This window comes from Amborella trichopoda, chromosome 8 (assembly GCF_054954075.1).
Source record: "Amborella trichopoda isolate Santa Cruz 75 chromosome 8, AtrichopodaSantaCruz75HAP2 v2.0, whole genome shotgun sequence".
Lineage (NCBI taxonomy): Eukaryota > Viridiplantae > Streptophyta > Magnoliopsida > Amborellales > Amborellaceae > Amborella > Amborella trichopoda.
The window spans coordinates 11,342,340-11,356,355 of record NC_142343.1 but is presented as its reverse complement, the minus strand read 5'-3'; the positions used below and the strand labels follow the sequence as shown (position 1 = coordinate 11,356,355).

At 36.8% G+C, this 14,016-nt stretch overlaps 2 pseudogenes across 1 annotated transcript; one reads left to right on the top strand and one right to left on the bottom strand.

The window, feature by feature from the left end:
• Positions 1–2,535: 2,535 nt before the first annotated feature.
• LOC105420773 (pentatricopeptide repeat-containing protein At2g29760, chloroplastic pseudogene) lies at positions 2,536–10,188 on the bottom strand (annotated as a pseudogene). The gene is made up of 2 exons (XR_016060541.1): positions 9,330–10,188; positions 2,536–4,960 (listed from the first exon to the last, which is right to left on the bottom strand). The product of XR_016060541.1 is annotated as a pentatricopeptide repeat-containing protein At2g29760, chloroplastic pseudogene (transcript).
• Positions 10,189–12,037: 1,849 nt separating this feature from the next.
• On the top strand, positions 12,038–13,420 carry LOC105420784 (pentatricopeptide repeat-containing protein At2g29760, chloroplastic pseudogene; annotated as a pseudogene).
• The last annotated feature ends 596 nt before the right edge of the window (positions 13,421–14,016 follow it).

The window sequence follows — 14,016 nt, the reverse complement described above, 5'->3', positions numbered from 1 at the left end:
ATCATTTCATTTTACAAACACACATAAGACTTTTAATGGCCACACTCATCCAACAAGAAATACCTCTTTACAATGACCAAAGTAGTTCCATTCACTTTAACAACATGAGATTGCATATACACAAAACAATAAGTTACTTAGCTACACTTTGGCCTTATATAATTCTCATAGAATTTCATCAAACAAGCTTTTACAACTCATGTTGCAAGCTCATTTGACATATACATCATTAAAATTGTGCTTAAAAGACACAAGCTATGGGAATTGAATTTTCATGCAATTTGCCTAGAATTTCCTTGTGCGACTTAACACACCCCACACTAGAATTCCAATCCGATGGAACAATGATCTGGGCTCTATCGCACTCAGTATATGGGAAGAATAAATGTAACCTAGAAAACATATTCCATGATCATGATATGGCCTCATATTATGAGCTAGAGATTAAGAAAATAATAAGCTAAGTGGTTTGAAAACTAGGACAATTTACTTGTGGTTCAAAACATAATTTGTGAGAGAAACATTGTAGAGAGGGCATGCACTTCATTCTAGCATATGGGGAAATCCATGAAAACATGGAGAGCTTGTCTAGTATACTTTGAATATGACCAAAAGCTCTAAGTTTAGGCTTAAGTATCAAACCTTACGACCCTTTCTAGAAGTTTTCCTCAAGCGCACTCCCTTAATCTATGTGTAACTAATACGTATCACATGAAGAAGCATCCAAACAAACAATTTGTAAGATGCTTCTCCATATATGATCATTTGGGCCCCATGCATTTCTCCAGACAAAAAGGTGTGTGAGAGAAAGTGGATCACACATGCGATCCCAAGTACTTTTATGAGCATGTGTGGGCCTATTGGCTATCTCGGTCTTGTATTTGTGCATGCATCAAATGTGCTGTTATTATTTGGAGTTTCTCATAAATAATCCCATTCCATAAAAAATACCATAAAAAAATTATTAAGAGTTTAAAAAAATTACCAAACTATCAAGGCACCCTAGGTTTTGAATGCATAATATCAAGGTGCTCCACTTCAGCTCTTCCCAGAATCCTCGACCCTTTTCTCAAAAAACAACCTTGTAGACCCGTGACCCATAGTCTCAAACAATGTTAAAAAAATCGACTCGGTCAAAGTACTCGGGCCTTGGCCGAGGTGATTTACTCAGACGCAAATCCAGCTCTTTTTTTAAAATAAAATAAAAATATAAAGATAAAATTAAGGGTTATATATCACAAGCGCCATCTTTATCATATACATCATAAAATGGCGCACCCGTGTGGAATGATAACTTTTTAAAAGTAGTGTACAACAGTAGGATTCGAACTTGATTGTGGAGTGATAACTTTTTTAGAAGTAGTGTACAACGGTAGGGATTCGAACTTGACAGGGTTAAAACTTATTATATAATAATAACCGGCAAGACTTTATAACACATTTTAAATTTGAGCTGTTAAGATAATTGAACTAAAAAAATATTGTACACCCAAACCTCGCCTCTCCCAAATGACGAGGCCTCGGCCGAGTGGCCTCGGCTGAGTTTTAAAATGCTGGTCCCAAGCAAGACTTATAATTGGCCACATTAAAATCAATTGATAAATGACATAATCCCCGGATTTAGATGGATTACAGGTGCACCCAATTTATGGACACGAAGCATTGACGCCATGTAGGTGTCGAAGAATTATGCCTTTGTCCCGGACAAGCCCTCCCACACGGGGCCACATGTATTTCTTCTCTATAAAGCTTCAAGAAATTAATATACAAGGAGTTTCAAGAAGTTATCGATGGTAGGTCTAACAAAATGGACAATCTGAATTACATAAAAAAAAACAAAACACTTTTTGGATGAGTTGAAAGCATGTCACAGCATTTCAATCTTACTTTATTATCTTATGGAACAGGTTGGGCTAAAATTTTGTGCATATGTACTTGTTGCTCTCACGCACCTATAGAAATTGTAGAAAAATAATTTTTAAAAAATAGAATGATCAAATCACCATCACGGATGGTTGAGAGCATGTTTGAGTATTCTAATTTTATTATTTTTTATACATCGAATTAAACTAAAATTTTTATACTTCTCGCCTAATGTAATTACCATACCGCCCAAATAAGATGGACGGGGCAGATTACTACAACATTCTACAAGAAAGGTTGTAAACCCAAATGGCAGCCTGTAAATGCGGTAGACGAAGAGGTGAAGTATGATGTTGAAGGTGACTCTCTTTGAAGCTTATCGAACTTCATAGTTCCCCCAAAAAAAGAAGTCGGAATGGGGAACAGGCTGAATTCTCAACCTACAAAGTATTAAGCAGGAAAAAGAGAATAAACCATTCAGATCAAACTACGCAAGTTCTGACCACACAGTCTAGAAATGAAGTTAGACAGACATAACAGTTCAGTTGCCTCCTCCTAAAGAGAACTACGAAACCTTAAGACACCCCAAATTACCTGGTCACCTTGCTGCTCATAACAGCCCTCAAGCTGAACTTAATAGTCTTGCACAAGCCCACAATAACAAGAAAGTTATTGGCCCAAAACAATAACCATTAATGAATTATCATCAAACATTTACCAGTAATCCTTACAAGAGCAAGACCCATTTACAAAATGATGGAACCTATTCCTATCACGAACGATGAGCACTCGATCATAAACCTTAGAGATGAGCTTTGTCACAGTGTGACAATCACCACAAACACGTAGGTTCTTCATGATCCGAATCGGCATCTTCGGCTTTGTATTAATAAGCCCAAATGCAATAGCCAGCTTCTCACTGTGATAGTAGAGTGCATGCTCTTTCTCTTCCTCCTCTATGTCAAATAGGGTGTGTGTTGTTTGGGGTTCATATCCAACTTCCTTGAGCCTCATTCCTATCTCATCCAACATTGACTTTATTTCCTCTGCTTGGGGGTGTGACTGGAACCCCACAATGAATTGGCTGACAACTCCATCTATCTCTATCCAACTCCACCCAGGAGCCTTTTCAATTCCCCTGTCTTTCATCATCTTCCTCACCTTTGTGACCTCATCCCACCTATTTGCAGCCGCATATATGTTCGATATGAGCACATATCGGCCCCCATGGTGAGGCTCCAACTCAATGAGAAACCTAGCTGCTCTCTCGGCAACCCCAACATTGCCATGGATCCGACAGGCACCCAATAGGGCTCCCCAAATCCCAGCATTGGGTTTAATTGGCATCTTCTCAATAAAATCTTGAGCTTCCGTCAAAAGACCGGCACGCCCCAAAAGGTCCACCATGCACCCATAATGCTCAATGCAAGGCTCAATGCCATAAACTTCACTCATTCGACAGAAGTGCCGGAAACCCTCATCGACAAGCCCAGTGTGGCTACATGCAGAAAGAACACCCACAAAGGTAATCTGATTGGGCTTGGTATTTGATCTCTCCATGCTCGAGAATAAACCCAAGCATGACTCACCATGCCCATGCATGGCTAGACCATTTATCATAGTGGTCCATGGGTTCACATCTCTCTCAGATAACCTGTGAAAGACTTTGAACGCCTCCTCAACACTCCCACACTTGGCATACATGTCAATCAGTGCGGCACCAAGGATACTACTAACTCGAATTCCATTCTTGCTCACATGAACATGTATCGATCTCCCTTGATCAAGTGCCCCTAAATCTGCACAAGCAGAAAGCACACTAACCATCGCTACTTCGTCAGGCTTTACTCCAGCCAATTGCATCTCTTTAAAAAGAGAGATTGCTGCCTCAGGTTGTTTATTTTGAGCATAGCCTGCTATCATCGAGGTCCATGAAACCACATTTCTCTCAGGCATCTCATCAAAAAGCACACGAGCCATCTCGATCGAACCATGCCTAACATATGCCGAAACCATCGAGTTCCATGAGAACACATCTCTCTTCTCTAACATGCCATCAAAAACCGCACATGCATCCTCCAAGCTCCCGCATTTTGCATACATATCAATCAAAGCATTCCCAACAATCACATTAAACTCCACATCATACGCACGAATGTACTCATTCATATGCCTACCCATCCTTAAATCCTTTGCTCTAGCACAAGCTGATAGAACATTCACTACAGTTACCTCGTTCCCCGTCACTTTCTCTTCTCTCATCCTTTCGAAAAGCCTGATTGCTTTATCAAAGTTCTCCCCATACACATAGCCACCAATCATGGTGTTCCAAGAAACCAAATCTCTTTCAAGCATTTCATCAAACACTTGTCTTGCGAAGTCCAATTCACAGGTTCGACCATACATTTGCATCAAAGCATTGTCGACAAACACATTTGGGTGCAATCCAAGCTTAAAAGCTTGAGCATGGATACACCTCCCCTGTGTTAATGATGGTGCATGGGCACAAGCATTGAGTAAGAAAGGGAAAGTGTAGGTATTTAGGGGGATGCTAGAATGAAGCATTTGCTTGTAGGTAGAGAAAGCAAGAAGTGGGGTGGAGCTGTTTGAGTGTGCTCTTATGATGGTGTTGCAGAGAAACGTACTTGGGTTTTGGAGGAGAGAGAAAAGTTTGGAAGCATAGGGGAGGTTGTGGAATGAGTAAGAAAGGAGAAGGTTGGTTATGGAGGAGGATGAGTAATGCGTTTGGTTGGATTTGATAAGGTGGGCGTGGATTTGCTTGGAGTGGATGTGGGTTAATGGTGGGAATGGATTCTTTGGCATTTGCAGGTATGAGGTCTGATTCCATGGTTTCAGCACAAATTAATGGCGAAAAATGATGCTTCCATGAAATGAAACTAAACCCACCTCACAAGAGCTAAGCCTTATGTTTGATCATTGCTTTTCGGTTCGATCATTGTTTTTCCTCAGTTCATGTTGCATAAGAAGCCTCCGTGTGTTACTGGTAAGCATATTTATCACTTGCATCTTAAGCATAAGAAAGTCATGCATACTGTGAGCCCATTTATATCGAATACAACCGGTACGAGATTGTTCCCTATTCAGTCAAATGTGAAATTTAATTTGAGTGCTTTTATAAAAGGCAAAAGTAAAATTGAAAGGCGCATTTATTCTATTGATCAAACTCATAGTTCAAAAGAAATTTTCACAAATTTTATTACACCTTCAAGCTATCAAATTTGACATTAGATAATTATAAGTAGTTGTGATCTTCTTGTACTAAATGTAAATAGTTTCATATAATTTCTTTATAAAAAGTAACATGCATCACTTGTTCATTAAACAAAAGCACGACCAGTATAAGGCTTAGGCTTACATTAAAGGTAATGCCGCACCACAAAAGCACACACGCAAATCAATTCCAGCTATGAAAACCCTTATGATGGTTGTAAAATCTATTTTTGTCCATGATTATAAAATTTCGAAGCTCCAAAAATAGTACAATAGATCTAAAAAAAAAAAATATTTCGGAATGAACTGCCTCGATAATGTGTTATGAGACACTATCTTTCGTGCTTGAATATTTTCTTAAATCCATAATTGTTGAGGTTTGGTTGATCAATTTGAGAGTTATTTCGACCTCAGAATTACATTCTCCAATGGGGTCTTGAAGTGCGGCTTCACTTTTATGGTTAGACCTTAAGTACGAATCCAACCGCTTTTTAGGATTAAGTGGACGTGACCAATTTAATTTATCATTCAAAATAGGGTGCGGTTTGTATAGGGTCTAGGCTCTAAACAATCAAATTAGAGCCTACCTTCAAATAGTGTCAAGAAATGTGGTTTCAATATTGAAATTCTTTGTGATAGCCTTAAAATATATTTTTATTTTTATTTTATAAAATTTAAAAGCTTCAAAAATAGTATAGATTGACATATCTACGAAAACTTGAAAATCTTGAAAATTGACGGTCCAAAAATGTATTACAAAATACACTATTTCCAAAAATTGAAATCCATTTTTTTCTCATGTCCATGCATGCATCTTGATATCGAGATGATTTGAGGATATTTGGGCATCAAAACAACCTATTCTAAAGAAATTTTTGAGATAGGCTCGAATTTGATTGTTTAGAGCCTTGGCTCTATGTAAACTTTTCCCTTCAAAATAAAAGTACAAGGGAAAATTATGTTAATATCTCTTATAATGAGTGGTAATTAAAAATTGTAAAGAGTTGAAACAGTACATAAATATTCATTTTAAACCATTCGGTGTAGGAAATCAAAGTGGTTCATAACTAATAATTCCATGCTGCTCATTGAAAGAAATCAAAGAGGTCGGGAACTAAGGAATCAAAGAGGTCGGGACCCATTATTTTCAACAGTGGTTTAAAAAACGGATCGGTGACCCGGATCGAGCATCCCAAAAACTTATTCGGATCGGTGAATCAGCGATTCGGATCAGGAATCAGGCTGAATCGTTCGGATTAAGCTTTAAAAGAATTCAAAAAAATTATTAAAATTCATTATAAATGTTGTTTTTTAGGAATCCAATAAGAAATGAGGGTACTACATTATTAACTTTCATTGTTTTCATCAATTTATGAATATTGAGATGTTCTTTCCCTGTATGAACTTATGTTGACCGTTAAATTTACAGCACACAAAAGAAATCATAGAATTATCATGGATTAAGTATATAATCATATATGGACTACAATAAAGAGTTGACTAAATCGATGAAGAATTGGCCACTAAAATCTCGAATTGGTGGAAAACCCTAATCCGCTAAAAAAACCCAAATTATTACAACCTAACTAACTATAATATTACTTACCAACAATATTTTATAATTATTTTATTATATAAATAATAACAAATCCAAAATATTTTATAATACCATTTAATTTAAAATGTATTATTGACAACTATAAGAAAAATAATACACTACATGATTTATAATACAAAAATTAATAAATAAAATAAAATATTTAGTTATTAACGTAGAAATTATTAGAATGCGTACCAATTTTCTTTAATTTTTTAGGTTTCTAAAATAAATTAGTGGAAGAGATTGTCAGTAGAAAGAGAGAGATTTCAAATAGCCTCATTGTATGAATCCTATTTTTAAATTAATATTACTAAATTTATGTTAAAGACCATCATGTTATAAAAAATATATATATAATTAGACCATTTATTCCTAGATTGTATTAAGAATTACCTTTTATTTTTTTGACAATAAATACTTATTGTATTATCTTTTACTTTTTTTTACAAGAAAAATATAATACTTGTTGATTATCTTTTTCTTTTTTTTTGACAAAAGAAAAAGATGTTGTACTACATTTTTTTTTGCTTGTTGTATTACTTTTTATTTTTTTTACAAGAAAAATACAAAATTGATGCTGCCAAAGTACATTTTATTTTTTTATGCCTTTTGTTTTATTTTTTTGCAAGAAATACTTGTTATATTACCTTGTATTTTTTTTACAAGAAAAATAAAAAAGTGTTGTATTATCCTTTTTATCTTTATCTTGAAAAACCTTTTATTTTATATTTTTTTATTTTTTACAACAGTATTTTCTGCCTTTGTTTATTTTTTTTACAACAAATTGTGTTTTTTTTACAAGAAAAATAAGAAAATGTTGTATTATTTTTTTTATCTTTATCTTGAAAAGCCTTTTATTTTATATTTTTTTTATTTTTTTACAACAGTATTTTTTGCCTTTGTTTATTTTTTTGACAACAAAATTTTTTTTGTTGTGTGCTAAGGGGTTTGAACTAAAATTTTTTTTTGTTGTGCGCTAAGGCTAAGGGAACTCAAAATTTTTTTTGTTGTGCACTAAGGGGTTCGAACCCTAAACGTCCACCGTAAAATTTAGGTCGTCAACCAACACGGCCACGTCGCCTCATGTGATGTTATTTGATTCTATAATAATATATATTCAAGCATCTTGCTTTAATGATTTTTTGTGGGAAATATCCCACATCGAAGGATGAGTGTTGCTTGGTTCTCTATAAAGTCCTTTGTAATAGATGCTCCATTGTGCGTGTAGAAAGGCGAGGGGGAACACATGTGAGGTGAGTTACCACGTGTTGCTCCCGTGAAGCGGCCACTTGTGGCCACGTGTTGTTCTCGTGAGGCGGGCACGTATAAAAAAAATATTTTTTCTATGAGACTCACGATTCACTATTAGGAATCGTCCGGTTCTCTCTAGACAAGGGCGATTCCCGATTTTTTTATGGAACCGGCTCGACAGCAGTCGAACCGGGCGAGTCCGGCCCGACTCGATGAGTTTTCAAACACTGATTTTCAGTAAGGAATCAAAGCGCATAAGAACTAATGGTCATGGATGTTCCTGACCACTTTGTTTCTTACAAAGATGCAAGGGTGGATCAAAACAGTCCAAAACTACTTGTTTTGAAATTCTTGTTGGAATTCCAATGAGCGGTTCATAACTAACAATTTTTAATTGGGACACAGTTTCTATGAGTCCATGTAGAAATGAATCACTCTTAAAAATCTATTTTTGAGATGGATTTTCGGCCCAAATTTTAAGGACATGTAATCTCTAACATGGAGATCATGAATATAAATAAATAAATAAATTATAAAAAATAAAAAAATTGATTTTATGAAGAAACTACTTAAACCGTTAGTTTCAATTGTTTTTAGATGGACCACTTATTTGCATCCATCTTTAAGATGGATGCTTTATACCTTGGGACCGCATATTGTAGAAATGCGGTCCAGCCCACATGTAATGATTTTCCTTTTAATTGAAAGTATTTTAGAAAAAATAAACAAATGAAAAGGTACATGATCGTAATATATAAAATATAAGAGACATTTTTAAAATACGTTAATTCTAAATGACATTAGAGAATTTTCCAAAGAAACAAACAAGTTTTTTTTACGCATATGAGACTCATATTAAAAAAAATTATGGCCTAAGCTTGTAATAGACGGATCATTTTTAAGATGGTCAAATCTAAATACCTACACATTGCCAACAATTGATTGTAAAAGTATGCAAATGGCATCAACTTTTGAGTGTATATCAACACATAGATATCATTTATCTTTTGGAATAATCATTCTCTCTCATTAGACATCAGATTGGATGGCTCGGGTGAGCCCGAAGTCAGAGATTTTTTTTAAAAAATATTTCGTTTCTATTCAATAATACTCTTACAACAACCCATTTTGAAATTCAAGGGACAATAATAATTGTAACCTCTATATACAAAAGATAAATATCAAATTACATACGATATTTTTGGGGTCTATCATCAATTGATGATATTGTTGCTATAAATTATAAGCACCACCCCTCTTCTCTAGCAGTTTTTTATTTATTATTTATTTTTTCTTAATTACTTTCTTGTCCGGCATTAAAAATACCATATGAAAAAAAGGCATTTCCTAATTTCAAACCCAAACTGTAAGACGTTTGTATTACCTGTCAGCTCTATGAAATCCCCCTGTTCTCTCTCTGCTTATTCACAACCTTCCAAAACTCCCCACTGCTGGAGTTCTAATCCGGAGGCACCACTCTCTTCTCTATGCAAACGCACACTTGCACTTCTTTCTCTAGAAAACCTGCGTTACAATCTCCCTGCATCTCTCTAAAAATTGGCTGGTTTTTTCGACTTCCTCCTTGCAGTTTTCGGACATCAGTAAGTTACAATCAACGGAGAGCACAGGGAGCAGAAATCTGATCGGCCAAAAACCATCTAGAAAATCAAGAGAAGAATGCACATTGCTTATAGGAATAACGGGTATAGTCTCGCCCGCCCGGCGAAATCCTGGCGCCCATCTAGTAGCAGCAAAACCACTCTTTTGAGCGCCTGGATGGAAAATTAGATCACAGGAAGTCTCATCGCCGATGGGCCAAATCTAAGCCTCTTGCTTCTCGACGATCCATCGACGGCATTGTATAAGTTGGTGATGACAGTCAGCGGGTTGGCCAGGAAAGGGAAGGCAGTGGCGGGCATCGAGCAGGGTGCATTAGATTTTTAACAGCGTGGTGTTGCTTAGCGAGGGAAATTGCTCGTATTTTGAGGCCATGGATACTCATCCCTGCCACTGTGCCTGCACCGGCTTCCACACAATCGCAGCAAAGACTAAAGCAAGGTATTGGGGGATTCTAGAAAACTGTTAAGAGGGATTTTAGGATTTTTGACAGTAGAAAGGTAACTGCAAATAATAATCCATGCTAGGGGTGGTACCCATAATTTATTGCAAGAAAATCATCACATGGTAATAATAGACCCTCAAAACCTTCCCGTATATACTTTGTCTTTTTTTAGAAAAGGATGAGGGTAGTAAAGGATGAGGCTTCTCTAGGTTTTATAAAAACAAAATAAAGCCTCACCTCATATCCTCATCCGAAAAGCAATTTTGGAAAAGGAAATTTTTATTAGGGCACAGTTGGCATACGGATACATCCGTAGCTCTAGACGTATAAGGTGCACCTTCAAATTTTATTAGGGTATATAATTTTGATGTAAAATGTTTTTAGCATTATCTCAAAATCTATTTTTATATTTAATTATAAAATTTTAAATTTTAAAAATGATTAAAGTCAAATAGATCTATAAACATATGAAAATCTTGAAAATGGACGGTCTAAATAATATGTTGTAAAATACTCTATTTCTAAGGCTTAAAATCTTTTTATTTTTTATGGTCATACATCTCGATGTCGATCAATCAAAGAGTTTTTCAACATTAAAACTACCTTTTCTGATAGATTTTTGAGGTGCATCTGTAGTTTTGCATTATAAGGTTGCATCCTTATATAATTTTTTCCTTTCTACAATGGTTTTAAAATCAATTTCTAACACCAATAATAAAATTTAAAGCTAAAAAAAATAGTACAGATTTTGTAGACTTGCGAACACTTATTTTTAAGGTGAAATTGACGGTCTAGATAATTTGTTACAATATACACTATTTTTAAAAATTGAAACCTTATGTTTTTTTCACAAGCATATTGTTCAAGTCGAGATCATCAATTTAAAGGTTTTTCGAGAATTGTAATTTTTGATGGGTTATGAGGAGTACCTTGATAGGACCGTAACCCTATCAAACTATTTTACTGTACAAAATCCCATATCAAAACATTAATAGGGTAATTATTCCATATAAAAATATCCTAAGCCGAAATGCAAACTTTGCTCTCCTTCTACCATGACATGAACGATTCTACGTAAATGAGCATTATAATAATATTTACCCAAAGCCAAAATCTCCGAATATTCCAACAGTTCTCTGGAATAGGAAATTTTGAGCCATCCTTTGGACTTGAGGTTTACGTAGAGTCATGGATTAGATTTTTATTATGGGTATGGTTTCTATAAGATTGAGATTTTAAACAATCTAATTAACGCGCAATTTTGGTTTAAAATCATTTGGATTATTTGATAATCTATTTTTATATCTAATTATAAAATTTTAAATTAAAAAAAAAATTTAAAATCAAGTAGATCTACGAACATATAAAAATCTTGAATATGGTCTATGGTCTATGTAGATAATGTGTTGCAAGATTTTTAATTCTACATTTGAAAATGGTCTATGGTCTATGTAGATAATGTGTTGCAAGATTTTTAATTCTACATTTGAAAGTACCTTTTATTATTTCTTGTAATTAGATTTGTATCCTCAGTCTCTCAATATTCTTCCATTCTTCTGACCCCAAGGAATTTGAGTCTGTTTCTCTCAATGTTCTTCAATTCTTCAGACCCCAAGGAATTTGAGTCTCTCTCTCTCAAAATATTCTACCATTCTTCACGCACATTCTCTCTAAATTTTCTTCCATTATTTACGCGCCAGGGAATTTGAGTCTCTCTCTCATGGCCTCTCCCAATGAATTTCCAAACCCTAATCCACCTGGCGCGTGCCTGCACCTCCTCACCCTCTCCCCTATCCGGCCTTGCCATCCACTGCCACTCCCTAAAGCTAGCTCTCCTCACCCACAAAACAACAACCACCACCTTCCTTTCCAACTCACTCGTGCACATGTATGGGACGACCCACCAACTCGAGCTCGCACGCCAACTGTTCGATGAAATGCCACAAAGAGATCAAGCCTCTTTTACCATCATCCTATCCTCTTATTCCGCCTGTAACGAACCTCACAGAGCTCTCTCTCTCTTAAGCCTCATGCACAAAGTTGGTGCCGAGGTGAGAGGTTCGGCCATTGTGGGCCTGCTCTCTTCTTGTGCTAGAACGAGGGATGAGAGCTCTGGCCTTAGAGTTCATGACTATTTGCTGGACAAGAAGCTTTTGTGGGTTGATGTTAGAGTGGGAAATGCCCTTTTGGGCATGTATGGAAAGTGTGGGTGCATTGAGAAAGCAAGGCGAGTTTTCGATGAGATGCCTGAGAGGAGTTTGGTGAGTTGGGTTTCGATGATGCATGCGTATGGGGTGGTTAAGAGAGTGGAAGAGGCTCGAAAAATCTTCGATGAGATGCCTGAAAGGAATGCTGTTGCTTGGACTTGTATGGTTGGGGTTTATGCCCGTGTTGGTAGTTTTGCAGAGGCCTTGAAGCTTTTTAAAGAGATGCAATGCGCTAGTGTGAAGCCAAATGAAGCTACATTGGTGTCTATCACATCGATTTGTGCTCATATGGGTGCTTTAGAGTTAGGGCGATGGGTTCATTCTTTAATGGGTGAGCATGGAATCAAGCTAAGCATTCGCTTGGGCACATCACTCATAGACATGTATTCAAAGTGTGGGAGTTTAGAGCTGGCTTTAATGGTCTTCCATGAGATGCCTGAGAGAAATGTAAATTCTTGGACTGCGATGATTGTGGGTCTTGCTTTACATGGGGAAGGAAAGGGAGCTATAGACCTCTTCTCACACATGGAAGGTCAGGGATTGAAGCCCAATTGTGTGGCATTTGTGGGTGTCCTTAGTGCTTGTAGCCATGCAGGTTTGGTCGACGAAGGGCTCCATTATTTTGAGCTGATGAGTTCTCGATATCACTTGGAACCGAAGATTGAGCACTATGGGTGTCTAGTGGACTTATTGGGTCGTGCTGGTCGCCTCAGAGAAGCTCGAGAGTTCATAGAGTCGATGCCTTTCGAACCTAATTCTGCCGTTTTGGGAGCTCTGATGGGTGCTTGCTTGGCACATGGCAACCTTGAACTGGGTGAATGGGTGGGGAGATGGCTTTTAGAACTTGAGCCTCACCATTGTGGAAGGTACATTGTGTTGTCCAATATTTATGCTTCCTGTAAAAGGTGGGATGAAGCATTAAACGTGAGAAAGATGATGGATGAGAGGGGAGTCTATAAAAAACCAGGTTTTAGTTGGGTAGAATTGAATGGTGTGGTACACCAATTCCATGTGGGTGACAAGAGACACCCTCAAACAAAGGAGATCTATTCAATGCTTGATGAGATCAATATGAGGTTAAGATCCAAAGGTTATGTGGCCCAAACGAACCAAATTTTGCTCGACATAGAAGACGAAGAGGAGATGGAGAATGCGCTGATCTTTCACAGCGAGAAGCTCGCCATCGCGTCCGTCTCATCAATATAGAGCCCAAGAGCTCAATTCTTGTGGCGAAGAACCTTCGGATTTGCAGAGACTGCCATTTAGTCATGAAGCTTGTCTCCAAGATCTATAGGAGAAGAATTGTTGTGAGGGATTGTAAGCGATTTCACCATTTTGATGAGGGCCAATGCTCCTGCATGGATTATTGGTAGTAAAGTTTTCCCTTTCAGCTTTTCTTTTTGAGATGGAATGGCGATTCAAACCAACTCTTTGCAGCCACCGAATGTATTCAAACTAGTGATTTAGAAAATGGATAAGTGACCTTGGGCACCCCAAGAATTGGTCCGGATCGGTGAATGGGCGATCTGGATCATTGTTTTACTATGCGGAAAAAACAGTGAACTGACGAAAACACATGAAAAAAAAGTGAACCAGCCAAAAACTGGTCTGAATCGCTATTTAGTGTAGAGAATCGCTGTTTTATTGTACAGAAGCACCGGTTCCCTTATAGACTCGTATATATACGCATAACCAGAACGGGATGACTGATTCTTGAGTCAGATCAGGGGATTCCATGCCAACCCCGTGTTTTATAAATCACCGATTCAAACTAAGCTATTTAAAGGAAAAAAAATACATTT